The sequence below is a fragment of the Panthera pardus genome, unplaced genomic scaffold (genome assembly GCF_024362965.1).
Source record: "Panthera pardus isolate Hobbes unplaced genomic scaffold, ASM2436296v1 HiC_scaffold_17, whole genome shotgun sequence".
NCBI classification, from domain to species: Eukaryota; Metazoa; Chordata; class Mammalia; order Carnivora; family Felidae; genus Panthera; species Panthera pardus.
This window is the reverse complement of record NW_026526732.1, coordinates 59,351,003-59,363,469: the sequence shown is the minus strand read 5'-3', so window position 1 is coordinate 59,363,469 and position 12,467 is coordinate 59,351,003. Positions and strand designations below refer to the sequence as shown.

Genomic DNA, 12,467 nt, shown 5'->3' with positions numbered 1-12,467 from the left:
CTGCGATCAGTATTGAATTTGATTGAGAACACTTCAAGTATTCTGAAACGTTGTACCTGATCATTATATAAAGAATTGTGTAATCTCTTAATTTCTAAGTCAAGACTTTACAGATATGTTGGTATCATAATGTTGTTTACACAATTCATATAATACTAAATTCACATAATATTAAATACTTTGATTATTGTGCAAGTTGTTGGCAGGTCAAACTATGTTCTGTTATTAAATTTTTAAAACAACAGCAATTATTTGTATTTTTGCTAATGTTTACAATAGATAATCTTAAAAGACAGAAATGTACAAAGGGGGAGATAAGACCTACCTATGTCTTCTCAGAGAGACCCACTATTAACATTTTGCTTTACACACCAGCCAGAGATTTCATTTGTGAATGTGAGTGTATGTTTGTGTATTCATATTATACCCTTGAGTGGAGGTGATATTTCATAACCTTTTAAAAATTGTGGTTGTACTTAATTACTCATTACAATGTAAAGATTTTCATGTTGTGATTCTGTCCTACATAGCTGTTCTCTGGAACAGTAATCGTTTATCTCTGTCAGCCTTCTCTCCCATCTATGTATGTGCCACCACACCCCATGGAAGACTCAGTGGATGTGGACATGAGTCCTCTGAAGCCCCAGAGCTATCTTTTTGGTTGTTAACTAAAAGCTGACAAAGATTATCACTTTACAGTGGATAATGAAGGAAGTGAGCACCAATCATCTTTAAGAACGGTCAGTTTGGGGCTGGTGCAAAGGATGGATTATACATTGTTGAAACAGAGATAAGGAATCATGAAGGCAGTCCAATTAAAGTCAATTTGAAAATATCTGTACAGCCAATAGTTTCCCTTGGGGGCTGTGAAATAATACCACCTGTGGTCTTATGGTTGAAATTTGGTTCAGGGCACATGCATATTTGTGGACAGCACTTAGTAGCTATGGAGGAAGATGCAGAGTCAGAAGATGAATAGGAAGAGAATGTGAAACTCCATAGTATAGCTGGAAAGTCTTCTGTCCCAGGAAGTGGTAGCAAATTTCCACAGAATAAAAGTAAAACTTGCTGCTGATGAAAATGATATGAAGATGATGACAATAATGATGAATTTGATGATGACGAAGCTGAAGAAAAGCCTCCAGTAAAGAAATCTACATGAGATTCCACTCAAAATCTATATGGCTATTCTAGCCAAAAAATGCACAAAATCAAACCAGAATGGAAAAGACTCAAAATCATCAAGACCAAGATCAAAAGGTCAAGAATTCTTCAAAAACCAGGAAAAGACTACCAAAACACTGACAGAATCTAGTTTCATAAAAGACATTAAAGCAAAAGTGCTAGCAAGTATAGAAAAAGGTGGTTTTCTTCCCAAAGTGGAAGCCAAGTTCATCAATTCTGTAATTGCTTCTGGATGACTGACCAAGAGGCTATTCAAGATCTCTGGAAGTGGAAGAAGTCTTTTAAAGAAAATAGTTTAAAATGGTTTAAACAGTTCGTTAAAGTTTCTGTCTTGTTGCCTTTCTGTAACAGTTGATACACGGCTATCCTTTTTATAATGCAGAGTGAGAACTTTCCCTACTGTGTCTGATAAATGTTGTCCAGGTTCCATTGCCAAGAATGTGTTGTCCGAAATGCCTACTTAGTTTTTAAAGATGGAGCTCCTCTGCCCTTTTCTTGGTTTTAAGTATGTATGGAATGTTATGATAGGACAGAGTAGTAGTGGTAGTCAGACAGATGGAATGGTGGGGAGACAAAAATATACAGTGAAATAACGTCAGTAAAAAAAAAAAAGGATATGTAAACATTTTCTCCATGTGATTTAATAGTCTCTTCTAAAATACAGATATGGCTGCATGGTGTGTTATATGGATAAATTATATTAAGTCATTCTGCTATCACTGGATATTTAGCTTATTTATAATTTTTCCACTATTACAAAGATAATCAATATGTGACTGACCATATTTGTATATAAATCTTCTACATCTCTGATTCTGTCCTTAGGATAAAATCCTAAGAATTGAATATATGGATCAAAGAGCATAGTTTTATTTCTAAGGCAGTAATTGATTTATAAATGGACTAAATTTCATCTCAATAATTTCAAAGTAATTTTATATAAAGTTCAAGTATATGAAAAGAATTATAAACATAAAGCAATCAAATTCTTGACAAAATTAATGTTGGTAATATTATGATTAAGGAAAAAATCTACTAATAATTACCATATTATTTTAGAGATAAAATTTTGTTTATAATTTTAATATCTCAAGTGAAAGAGACATAGCCCTTGCGAGTAGATCTGCAATAACACACAAAGATGTGGCATTTAATTTTTTTCTCTATAAAACATTTGTGATTATCACTGTTGTCTACAACTTATATTTGCAAGTATGACACATGATGGCAACGCTTCAATGAGTTTTGAAATGTTTCCTATATTGCACCAATGATCTGGCGTGTACATTTAATAGGAATCTTTTCTAAATAGCTCTGAATAAAGCATGCAAATGCATGAATGTTCAAAGGAAGCAAAATGATCTCTCTTCCAATTCTTGAAATATATTTGTGGGTTTTTGCTCTAGCAACTGCAAAGTCAGGCATCTGTTAGTGTTTGGTGTGGTGTTGAATTTCATGGTTTGTTAATTTTGCAGTTATGTCTACAAAGCTAATAAAGGGAGAATGGGTAAGTCTTTTATACTGCAAAATTTTGACTATCCCCTGGGTAATTTTTCTTCATGAAATTCATTTCATATTTCTCTTTTAAGTGAATGAGATAAGTTTCTTGCTTTTTTAAGTTATCAAAAACTATTATGGGTTACTCAAACTTTAGGCCTGTTAAAAATAATAAAACTATGGCTGCACACCATTAATTCTCCAATATTGGTTACAGAGATTCTTTTACTATATAGATGGTAGGATAATATAAAATTTTATATAAAACATATCTCTATACTTCCCCAGTCCATGTGGATACTGTCTTAACACCCTTTCTATTATTTTCAAAATAGATAGCATAATGCCGATCCTTGGGTAAAAATAAATTCACTTAATGCTATAAACATTTCAATAAACAATTAATAGACACTAAATGAGCATTTGCTAGTGCCAGGCAGAGGCCCAGCAGTTCCAGGGACTGAGATCCAAAGGTAAATATCTCTGTGTTTAAAAACTGTGGGTCTAATAAAAGGACCTATATTATATATATATTCGAAAGTCCAATGAACACGTAAAGATAATTTTATATAGGTATATAGAGGTGTGGGGAAACAGTAAAAACCTAACAATGTACCTGAAGTAGTCTTACAGTAGTCTAATAAAGTCTAAAATTAGATCTTGAATTGGAGCTCCATCAGGAGAAGCAGAAAGTATTACTTCTATTTCAAGTATATGTTGCATACAGAGGATTAGACACTTAACTCACCCATTATATGGGTTGGACGGAGTATAGATCAAGGAAGCCAGAAGCTATCATTAAAGGACTCCCCTGCAGTGACAAATCAGGTGGTTTCACAAGAGGTCTTCCACAGCAGCTGTTTTAAGTATCAAGAATCTACCGGGAGCTCCCCGCTATTACACAGGAACCAATGATTCTGAAGGAGACCCTGGTAGCCCCAGAAGCTACAATATCTAAGCAAATGCTTCACAGGGGCCTGCTGCGAGTTGCTTTGAACATGCCCTAGACCCACAACTGCATCTGAAGAACACTGGTCTCTCCTTTTCTTCCACCTTACAAATATCCTAATAGTGGCTCATTAGCAGACTCTACCCAGTTATCATACCAAAAGGTGTTTAGGGAATTGTAGTTCCTGAAAGCAGATGGTGTTGATACTAAGTTGATAACTGAAATCCACACAGATAATTAACGTGTTTGGATTTGGTATTTGTTAGGATCATATTTTCAATAACATGGCTTTCATTACATTTTCTCAGCCAAGCAATATGAACAATGTAGTATCTTAATAAATGTAAGTTAAATTAATTCCAATGATAGATTTAAGATGAAGCAATAGAGACTATAACTTTAATATATTCAAAGAGACCGAAATAAATTAAACAAAGGTAATTAATTTTGTTATTAATAATTTTATTTGCTCTAAACAACAAAAACTATTTTGTCATGTTCACAAAGTCACTGGGATATGTATGTATAAGTGAGTTTTCTTATAAATATATTTTGGATATATCCCTTTATCTTCATTTCCACTGTCCCAGTACAGACTGCAATTGCTTGTTGTATAGAATACTGAAGTTAGCCACCTATCTGGTCTTCTTGCAATTATTTCTTCCCATCACACCCTTACAAATCTGATGGTGTCATATCCAAACATTCCAACTACACTGTTAGGGAGATACACATTTTATTAGGAAAGTTCAGTTCAGCAATTATCGTAAACTTTCCTCTGACTTTTTTTTGGTTGTTTGTTTTTAAATGTTTGTTTATTTTTGAGAGACAAAGAGACAGAGCATGAGCAGGGGAGGGGCAGAGAGAGAGGGAGACACAGAATTCGAAGCAAGCTCCAGGTTCTGAGCTGTCAGCACAGAGCCCTATGCAGGACTCGAACTCATTGTAAGATCATGACCTGAGCCGAAGTTAGATGTTTAACCAACTGAGCCACCCAGGCACCCAAGACATTGTTTTGTAATTTGCAGTGTTACCTAATGTCTCTGAACTTCTGAATCTATTTCTAAAATAAAGTTACTGCCTCAAAGGGTAGTAGTAAAGATAAAGTGGGATAAGCACTAATTTGCTGCCTGATGTATTTGTTTAATAACTGTTCTTTTTTAAAAAAAATTGCTTTTGTGTGTTAAAGTATCTGTTTACATAATTGAATGATGCATACCTTGGACTAAAATAACAATATGAAGTATGGGTTTTTTTCATTATAATTTTGAAAATTTGTATACATTGAGGTATAATTGACATACAATAAACTGTACATATGCCCCAAGAGACCATTACCAATATCAAAATACCCAACATTTATATCTTCCCCCAAATATGCAATCTTTCCTATCTCCCAATTATATGACAATGATTGATTTGTTTTCTGGCACTATAGATTAGTTTGCAATTTCTAGAATTTTATGTAAATAGAATCAGCACCACTTGTTAAACCTGCTATACCTTCTCCATTGCTATGCCTTTGCACTTTTGCCAAAAACCAAATGACCACATTTGGTGGATTAATTTCTTCTTTTTTTTTAATAAATTTTATTTATTTATTTATTTATTTATTTATTTATTTATTTATTTAGAGAAAGTGAGCAGGGGAGGGACAGAGAGAGAGGGGGAGAGAGAGTCCCAAGCAGGCTCTGCACTGTCAGCACAGGGCCCAATGCGCAACCTGAATTCGTGAACTGTGAGATCTTGACCTGAGCCAAAACCCAGACTAAGCCACCCAAAAAGCCCCTGTGTGGATTAATTTCTGGACTCTATTATCCCATCAATCTTTTTGATTATACTTTTGTCACTACCACCTTTTATTGATTACAGCATCTAACACTATAGGTTGTTTGATATTGGTTAGTGTGAATAATTCAGCTATATTTTTCGTTTTGAAGATTGTTTTAGTAGCTTTAGTTCCTATGAGTCCTATTTAAATTTTGACACTAGTTTGCGGATACTTAAAAAAAATTCTGAGGTGATTTTTATTGTGATTCCACTGAATTCATAGATCAATTTGGGGACATTTGCTTTGTTGAGTCTTCCAAACGAAGTACATAGTATATCGCTCTATTTATTTGGGCCTGTGATTCCTTATTTTTGGTCTACAGTTCCTGCACATATTTTGTAAGATTTGTAACTCAGCATTTCAATGTTTTTACCTGTTATAAATAATATCTTTTTAAATTGTGGTTTCTACATTGTCAATGCTAAAATATAGAAATGAGATTTTAAAATATGTTTTTAAATTGCATTTTATGACCTTCCTGAACTCATTTATTAATTTTGTGAACTTTTTAGATTATTTGGATTTTCTAGATTGCTAATTTATTATCTATAAATAGGGACAATTTTATTTCTTCTTTTCCAATTTGCTTACATTTATTTTTCTTGTCTTAGGGTACTGCTAAGACTTTCAATACAATACAATGTTAAATAAAAGTGATGAGAATGAATATTTGTGCTTTGTTCCTGATCTTAGAGGTAAAACATTCAATCTTTTATCATACAGTGTGATGTTGACTGTGAGTATTTCTTAGACACCCTTTATCAGGACAAAAATATTTTCTTCTATTCCAAGTTTGCTGAGAATTTTTAACATGAATATATGTTGAATGATGCCAATTTTTTTCTAGACCAAATGATATGATTATAATTATATGGATTTTTGAAAAGTCTTAGAACACATTGATTAACATTTAAATAAGCTTTTAATTTTAGAATAGTTTGATATTTACAGAAACACTATGAAGATAATACAGAGTTTCTTAGTGCCCACACTGTTTTCCTTTATTAACATCTTACATTGGTTCGCTAAATGTGCTACATTTCATGAATCAACATTAATAAATTATTATTTAAGAAAGCCCATCTTTTACAAATTTCCGTAACTTTTATCTAATGTCTTTTTTTCTGTTACAGAATCTTATCTCAATATTACACTCAGTGACCATATCTCCTTATGCTTCATTTGGCTATGACTTTTTGTTGTTCTTGAAGAGTTGACAGTGTTGAAGAGTACTGATCAGATGTTTCCCAGAATGTGCTTCAAACTGGTATTTGTCTTATGGTTCTTCATAATTAAATGGAAGGAAGACCAAAAGACTAAGTTCTAGTCTCGTCATTCCTCTCAGGATACATGCTATCATGACTTTTCAGGTTGAAATAGTTTTGTAAGCTTTCTTCATTGTAAAATTATTCTGTCCCTCACCCTTTTCCATACTGTTGTCTTTGGAGGGAAGTTACTATCCACAATCCATACTTGTAGGATGAGAAGTTACATTACACCTGCTTGAGCAAGGAATATTTACATAAATTATTGGAATTTTTCTGCACAAAAGATTCCCATGCTTTGACCTTTATTTATTTAATCATTATATACCAATATAAATATGATGTTCATTTTACAGTAATGTCTAATGCAGTGTAGTATAATACAATACCATATTATTGATCTTCTTGCTCAAATTATTCCAAATTTGGTCACTGGTATCTCTTTAACTTGGCCCCTGTGTCCTTTTTGCATAATTTGGACATTATGTTTTATTTTATTTTGTTTTGCTTTTGTGAGGGATGGGAGCACTTTTTTATTTTCTGGAATTATGCAAGATACTCCAAACTCATCTTGTTTATTCCATACCACAGCCCTAGATAAAAGGCATTTATTCTAAAAGCTTTGGATCATTTTATTGAAGACTGATTTTCTAATTTCAATTTTTGAATGTTGCACAAAACTTGCATTTCTGTTATGAGTCCTTCTTAAGTATGAGGTTTTATTATATATTGCTAGATTTGATGGACTACTTTTCTTCTTGATAATTGTTGATCTGTAAATTGTGATGAATAAGAGTCTATGGTTTTATTTTCTTATGCTTTCTTTATCTGAATCTGGTATCAGGACAAGACTAGTTTCACAAAATGAGTTGAGAAGTATTCCCATCTTTGTATTTTCTGGTGAATCTTGTATAAAACAGGTGTTATATTTACATTTAAGTGCTTTGTGGAATTCACCAGTGAAAAATCTGGAGCTAGAATTTTTTGGAGGAGAAGGATTTTAATATATATATAATATATATATTATATATATATTTAATATATATATTTAATATATATGGTGTATTTCAAGAAATTTGCTCATTTCACCTAAGATTGAATTTATGGGCATATAATTCCCTTATTACCCTTTTAATGTCTCAGGATTCAGGAGTGATGGCTACTTTTCCATTCCTAATATTGGTAATTTGTGTCTTTTTTTCTTATTTAAACTGGTTAGAGGTTCACCAACAAATCCATTAATTCTTTAAAAGAATGAGCATATTATCTCTCATTTCTTCCTTCTATACCTCTCAAGGACAAATATAGAAAAATCCTAAACAGAAATCACATTTGCTGAAATTCAGTACCAACTATTACATGCCCTTTTTGTTTGTTTGTTTGTTTGTTTTTTAATGTTAAATTATCCACAAATTTTAAGAATAAATTGCATTGGTCATGTTGAATTATCTTATTTTACATGTCATTTTTTTTCACAAATAATACTTTATATATAATTTTATTCATTTAGGATTTTTCTGTCTTGGCCTATAAGATATACAGATCTTTAATTTTTCTTATGATGGATTTTTCAGATTTTGATTTCAAAGTATGTTGATACATGAAATAGCTGGAAAGTATTACCTCAATATTCTGAGGAGTACCTAAAACCTGGGGAGGTTTTAGCTAATATTGGTAGTACTTTCTTAAATGTTTAGAATAATTTAGTGAGTAGCCATACGTCTATCAGAAAAACTAGATTTTAAACCAAAGACTGTTACAACAGATGAAGGTGGGCACTATATCATAATAAAGAGTTTTATCCAAAATAGTAGGGGGCTTTAACACCCCACTTACAACAATGGACAGATCATCTAAGCAGAAAATCAATAATGAAATGATGGCTTTGAATGATACACTGGATCAGATGGGCTTAACAGATATATTCAGACCATTTCCTCTTAAAGCAGTACATCCTAAAGAATACACATTTTTTTTGACGTATATATTCCCCAGAGTAGATCACATACTAGGTCACAAATCAGGTCTCAACAAGTACAAAAAGACTGAGATCATACCATGCATATTTTCAGACTACAGTGCTATGAAATTTGAAGTCAACCACAAAAAAAAAAAAAAAAAAAAAGGAAAGCCCCCAAATACATCAAGGTTAAAGACATCCTACTAATGAATGAATGGGTTAACCAGGAAATTAAAGCATATATTAAAAAATACATGGAAGCAAATAAAAATGAAAACATGGCAGTCCAAAACTTTCGGTTGCAACGAAAGCTGTCATAAGAGGGAAGTATAAAGCAATACAGAATAACCCAAGTAGCAAGAAAAATCTCAAGTACACAACCTAACCTTACACCTAAAGGAGAAAAGGAACAGAAAATAAAGCCTAAAACCAGCAGAAGAAGGGAAATGATAAAGATTAGAAAAGAAATGAATGATACAAAAACAAACAAAAATCCCAGTAGAACAGATTAGTGAAACTAGGAGCTAGTACTTTTTTTTTTTAATGTTTATTTATTTATTTTGAGAAAGAGAGAGCACATGCATGCAAGCAAGCAGGGGAGGGGTGCAGACAGAGAGAGAGACAGAAAGAGAGACAGAGAAGGAGAGAGAGAGAATCCCAAGCAGAATCCATGTTGTCAGTGCAGAACTAGACATGGGGCTTGATCTCATGAATCTGAGATCATGACCTGAGCCGAAAACAAGAGTGAGATGCTTAACAGACTGAGCCACCCAGGCTCCCCTGGGAATTGCTTTTCTGAAAGAATTAATAACATTGATAAACCTGTAGCCAGACTTATCAAAAAGAAGAGACAAAAGGACCCAAATAAACAAAATCTCAACTGAGAGGAGAGATCACAACCAGTCCCACAGAAATACAAAAAATTATAAGAGAATATTATAAAAAATTATATGCCAACAAGTTGGGCAATCAGGAAGAAATGGATAAATTCTTAGAAAAGTGTAACCTGCCAAAATTGGCACAGGAAGAAATAGAACATTTGAACAGACCCATAACCAGCAAAGAAATTGAATCAGCAATAAAAAATCTCCCAAGAAACAAAAATCCAGGGCCAGGTGGATTCCCAGGGGAATTCTACCAGACATTTATTTATTTTTTTAAAACTATTTGTATTTCTTTTTTAACGTTTATTTATTTTCGAGACACAGAGAGACAGAGCATGAACAGGGGGAGGTCCAGAGAGAGAGGGAGACACAGAATATGAAGCAGGCTCCAGGCTCTGAGCTGTCAGCACAGAGCCGGATGTGGGGCTCGAACTCACGGAGCGCGGAATCATGACCTGAGCTGAAGTCAGACGCTTAAGTGACTGAGCCACCCAGGCACCCCTCTACCAAATACTTAAAGAAGAGTTTATACCTATTCTTTTCAAACTGCTCTAAAAAATAGAAATGGAAAGAAAATTTCCAAACTCCTTCTATGAGGCCAGCATTACCTTGAGTACCAAACCAGACAAAAACCACACTAAAAAGGAGAATTATAGGATAATTCTGATAAATATGGATGCAAAAATTCTCAGCAAGATACTAGCAAATCAAATCCAACAGTATATGAAAAGAATTATTCACCATGATCAAGTGGGATTTATTCCTGGGCAGCAAGGATGGTTCGATATTCACAAATCAATCAACATGACACACCACCTTAATAAAAGAAAGGATAAGTACCATCTGATATTCTCAATAGATGCAGAAAAAGCATTTGACAAAGTACAACACCCATTCTTGATAAAAACCCTCAACAAAGTAGAGATAGAAGAAACATACCTCAAATCATAAAGTCCACGTATGAAAGACACACAGGTGATATCATCCTCAATGGGGAAGAACTGAGAGCTTTTTCTCTATGGTCAGGAACAAGACAGGGATGTCCACTCTCACCATTGTTATGTAACATAGTACGGGAAGTCCTAGCGTCAGCTATCAGACAACACAAAGAAATAAAAAGCATCCAAATTGGCAAAGAAGTCAAACTTTCACTATTTGTAGATGACATGATGCTCTATGTAGAACTCAAAATACTCCCCCCAAAATTTTATAAAACTGATACGTTAATTCAGTAAAGTTGTGGGATATAGAATTATCATGCATAATCTGTTGCACTTCTAAACACCAATAATGAAGTAGCAGAAAGAGAAATCATGGAGTCTACCCCATTTACAACTGCACCTAAAACCATAAGATAGCTAGGAAATAAACCTAATCAAAGGGGGGGAGGTAAAAGACCTGTACTCTGAAGCTAACTAACTAACTAACTAACCAACTAACTAACTATAGAACAGTTATGAAAGAAATTAAAGATGACAAAAAGAAATGGAAAAACATTCTATGCTGATGGATTGGAAGAACAAATATTATTAAAATGTTGATACTACCCAAAGCAATATACACATTTAATACAATCCTTTTAAAAACACCACCAGCATTTTTCATAGAACTAGAACAAACAATCCTAAAATTTGTATGGAACCACAAAAGACCTCAAATAGCCAAAGCAATCTTGAAAAAGAAAGCAAAGTTGAAGGCATCACAATTCTGGACTTCAAGCTAGATTACAAAGCTGTAATCATCAAGACAGTATGGTCTTAGCACAAAAGCACACACATAGATCAATGGAAAAGGATACAAAACCCAGATATGAACCCACAATTCTATGGTCAACTAAACTTCGACAAAGCAGGAAAGAATATCCAGTGGGAAAAAAGTCTTTCAACAAATGGTGTTGGGAAAACTGGACAGCAACAGGTCGATGAATGAAACTGGACCATTTTTTTACATCATACACAAAAATAAATTCAAAGTTGATTAAAGACCTAAATATAAGACAAGAAACCATCAATCCTAAAGGAGAACACAGGCAGAAATTTCTTTTACCTTAGTCATAGCAATGTCTTACTAGACATGTCTCTGGAGGCAAGGGAAATAAAAACAAAAATGAACTATTGGGACTTCAAGATAAAAAGCTTCTGCATAGCAAAGTAATCAATCAACAAAACTAAAAGGGAGCTTATAGAATGGGAAGATATTTGCAAATGAGATATCTTATAGTTAGTACCAAAATCTGTAAAGAATTTATCAAACTCAACATGTAATAAACAAATAATCCAGTTAGGAAATGGGCAGAAGACATGAATTGACATTTTTCCAAAGAAGACATCAAGATGGCTAACAGACACATGGAAAGATATTAAACACCAGTCATAATTAGGGAAATATAAATGAAAACCACAATGAGATATCACCTCACATCTGTCTGTCAGAATGGCTAAAATTAACACCAGAAACAACAGTTATTGGTGAAGGTGCAGAGAAAGGGGTACCTTCTTACTCTGTTGGAAGGGGTACCTTCTTAGTCTGAAAAACAGTATGGAGTTTCCTCAAATAGTTAAAAACAGAACCACCCTCCGGTCAAGCGATGACACTACTATTTACCCAAAGGATACAAAGATACTGATCCGAAGGGGCATTTGCTCTCCAGTGTTTATAGCAGCATTATCAACAATAGCCAAATTATGGAAAGAGCCCAAATGTCCGTTGACTGCTGAACGGATAAAAAAGATTTGGTATATATAAATGGATAAAGAAGATGTGGTGTGTGTGTGTGTGTGTGTGTGTGTGTGTGTGTGTGTAATGGAATATTGCTCAGATATAAAAATAATGATATCTTGCTATTTGCAATTATGTGAATGGAGCTAGAGTGTATATATAAGTGAAATAAGTCTGT

General features: G+C 33.5%; 1 pseudogene; it reads left to right on the top strand.

Moving 5' to 3' along the window:
• Positions 1–602: 602 nt before the first annotated feature.
• LOC109263258 (nucleophosmin-like) lies at positions 603–1,540 on the top strand (annotated as a pseudogene).
• The last annotated feature ends 10,927 nt before the right edge of the window (positions 1,541–12,467 follow it).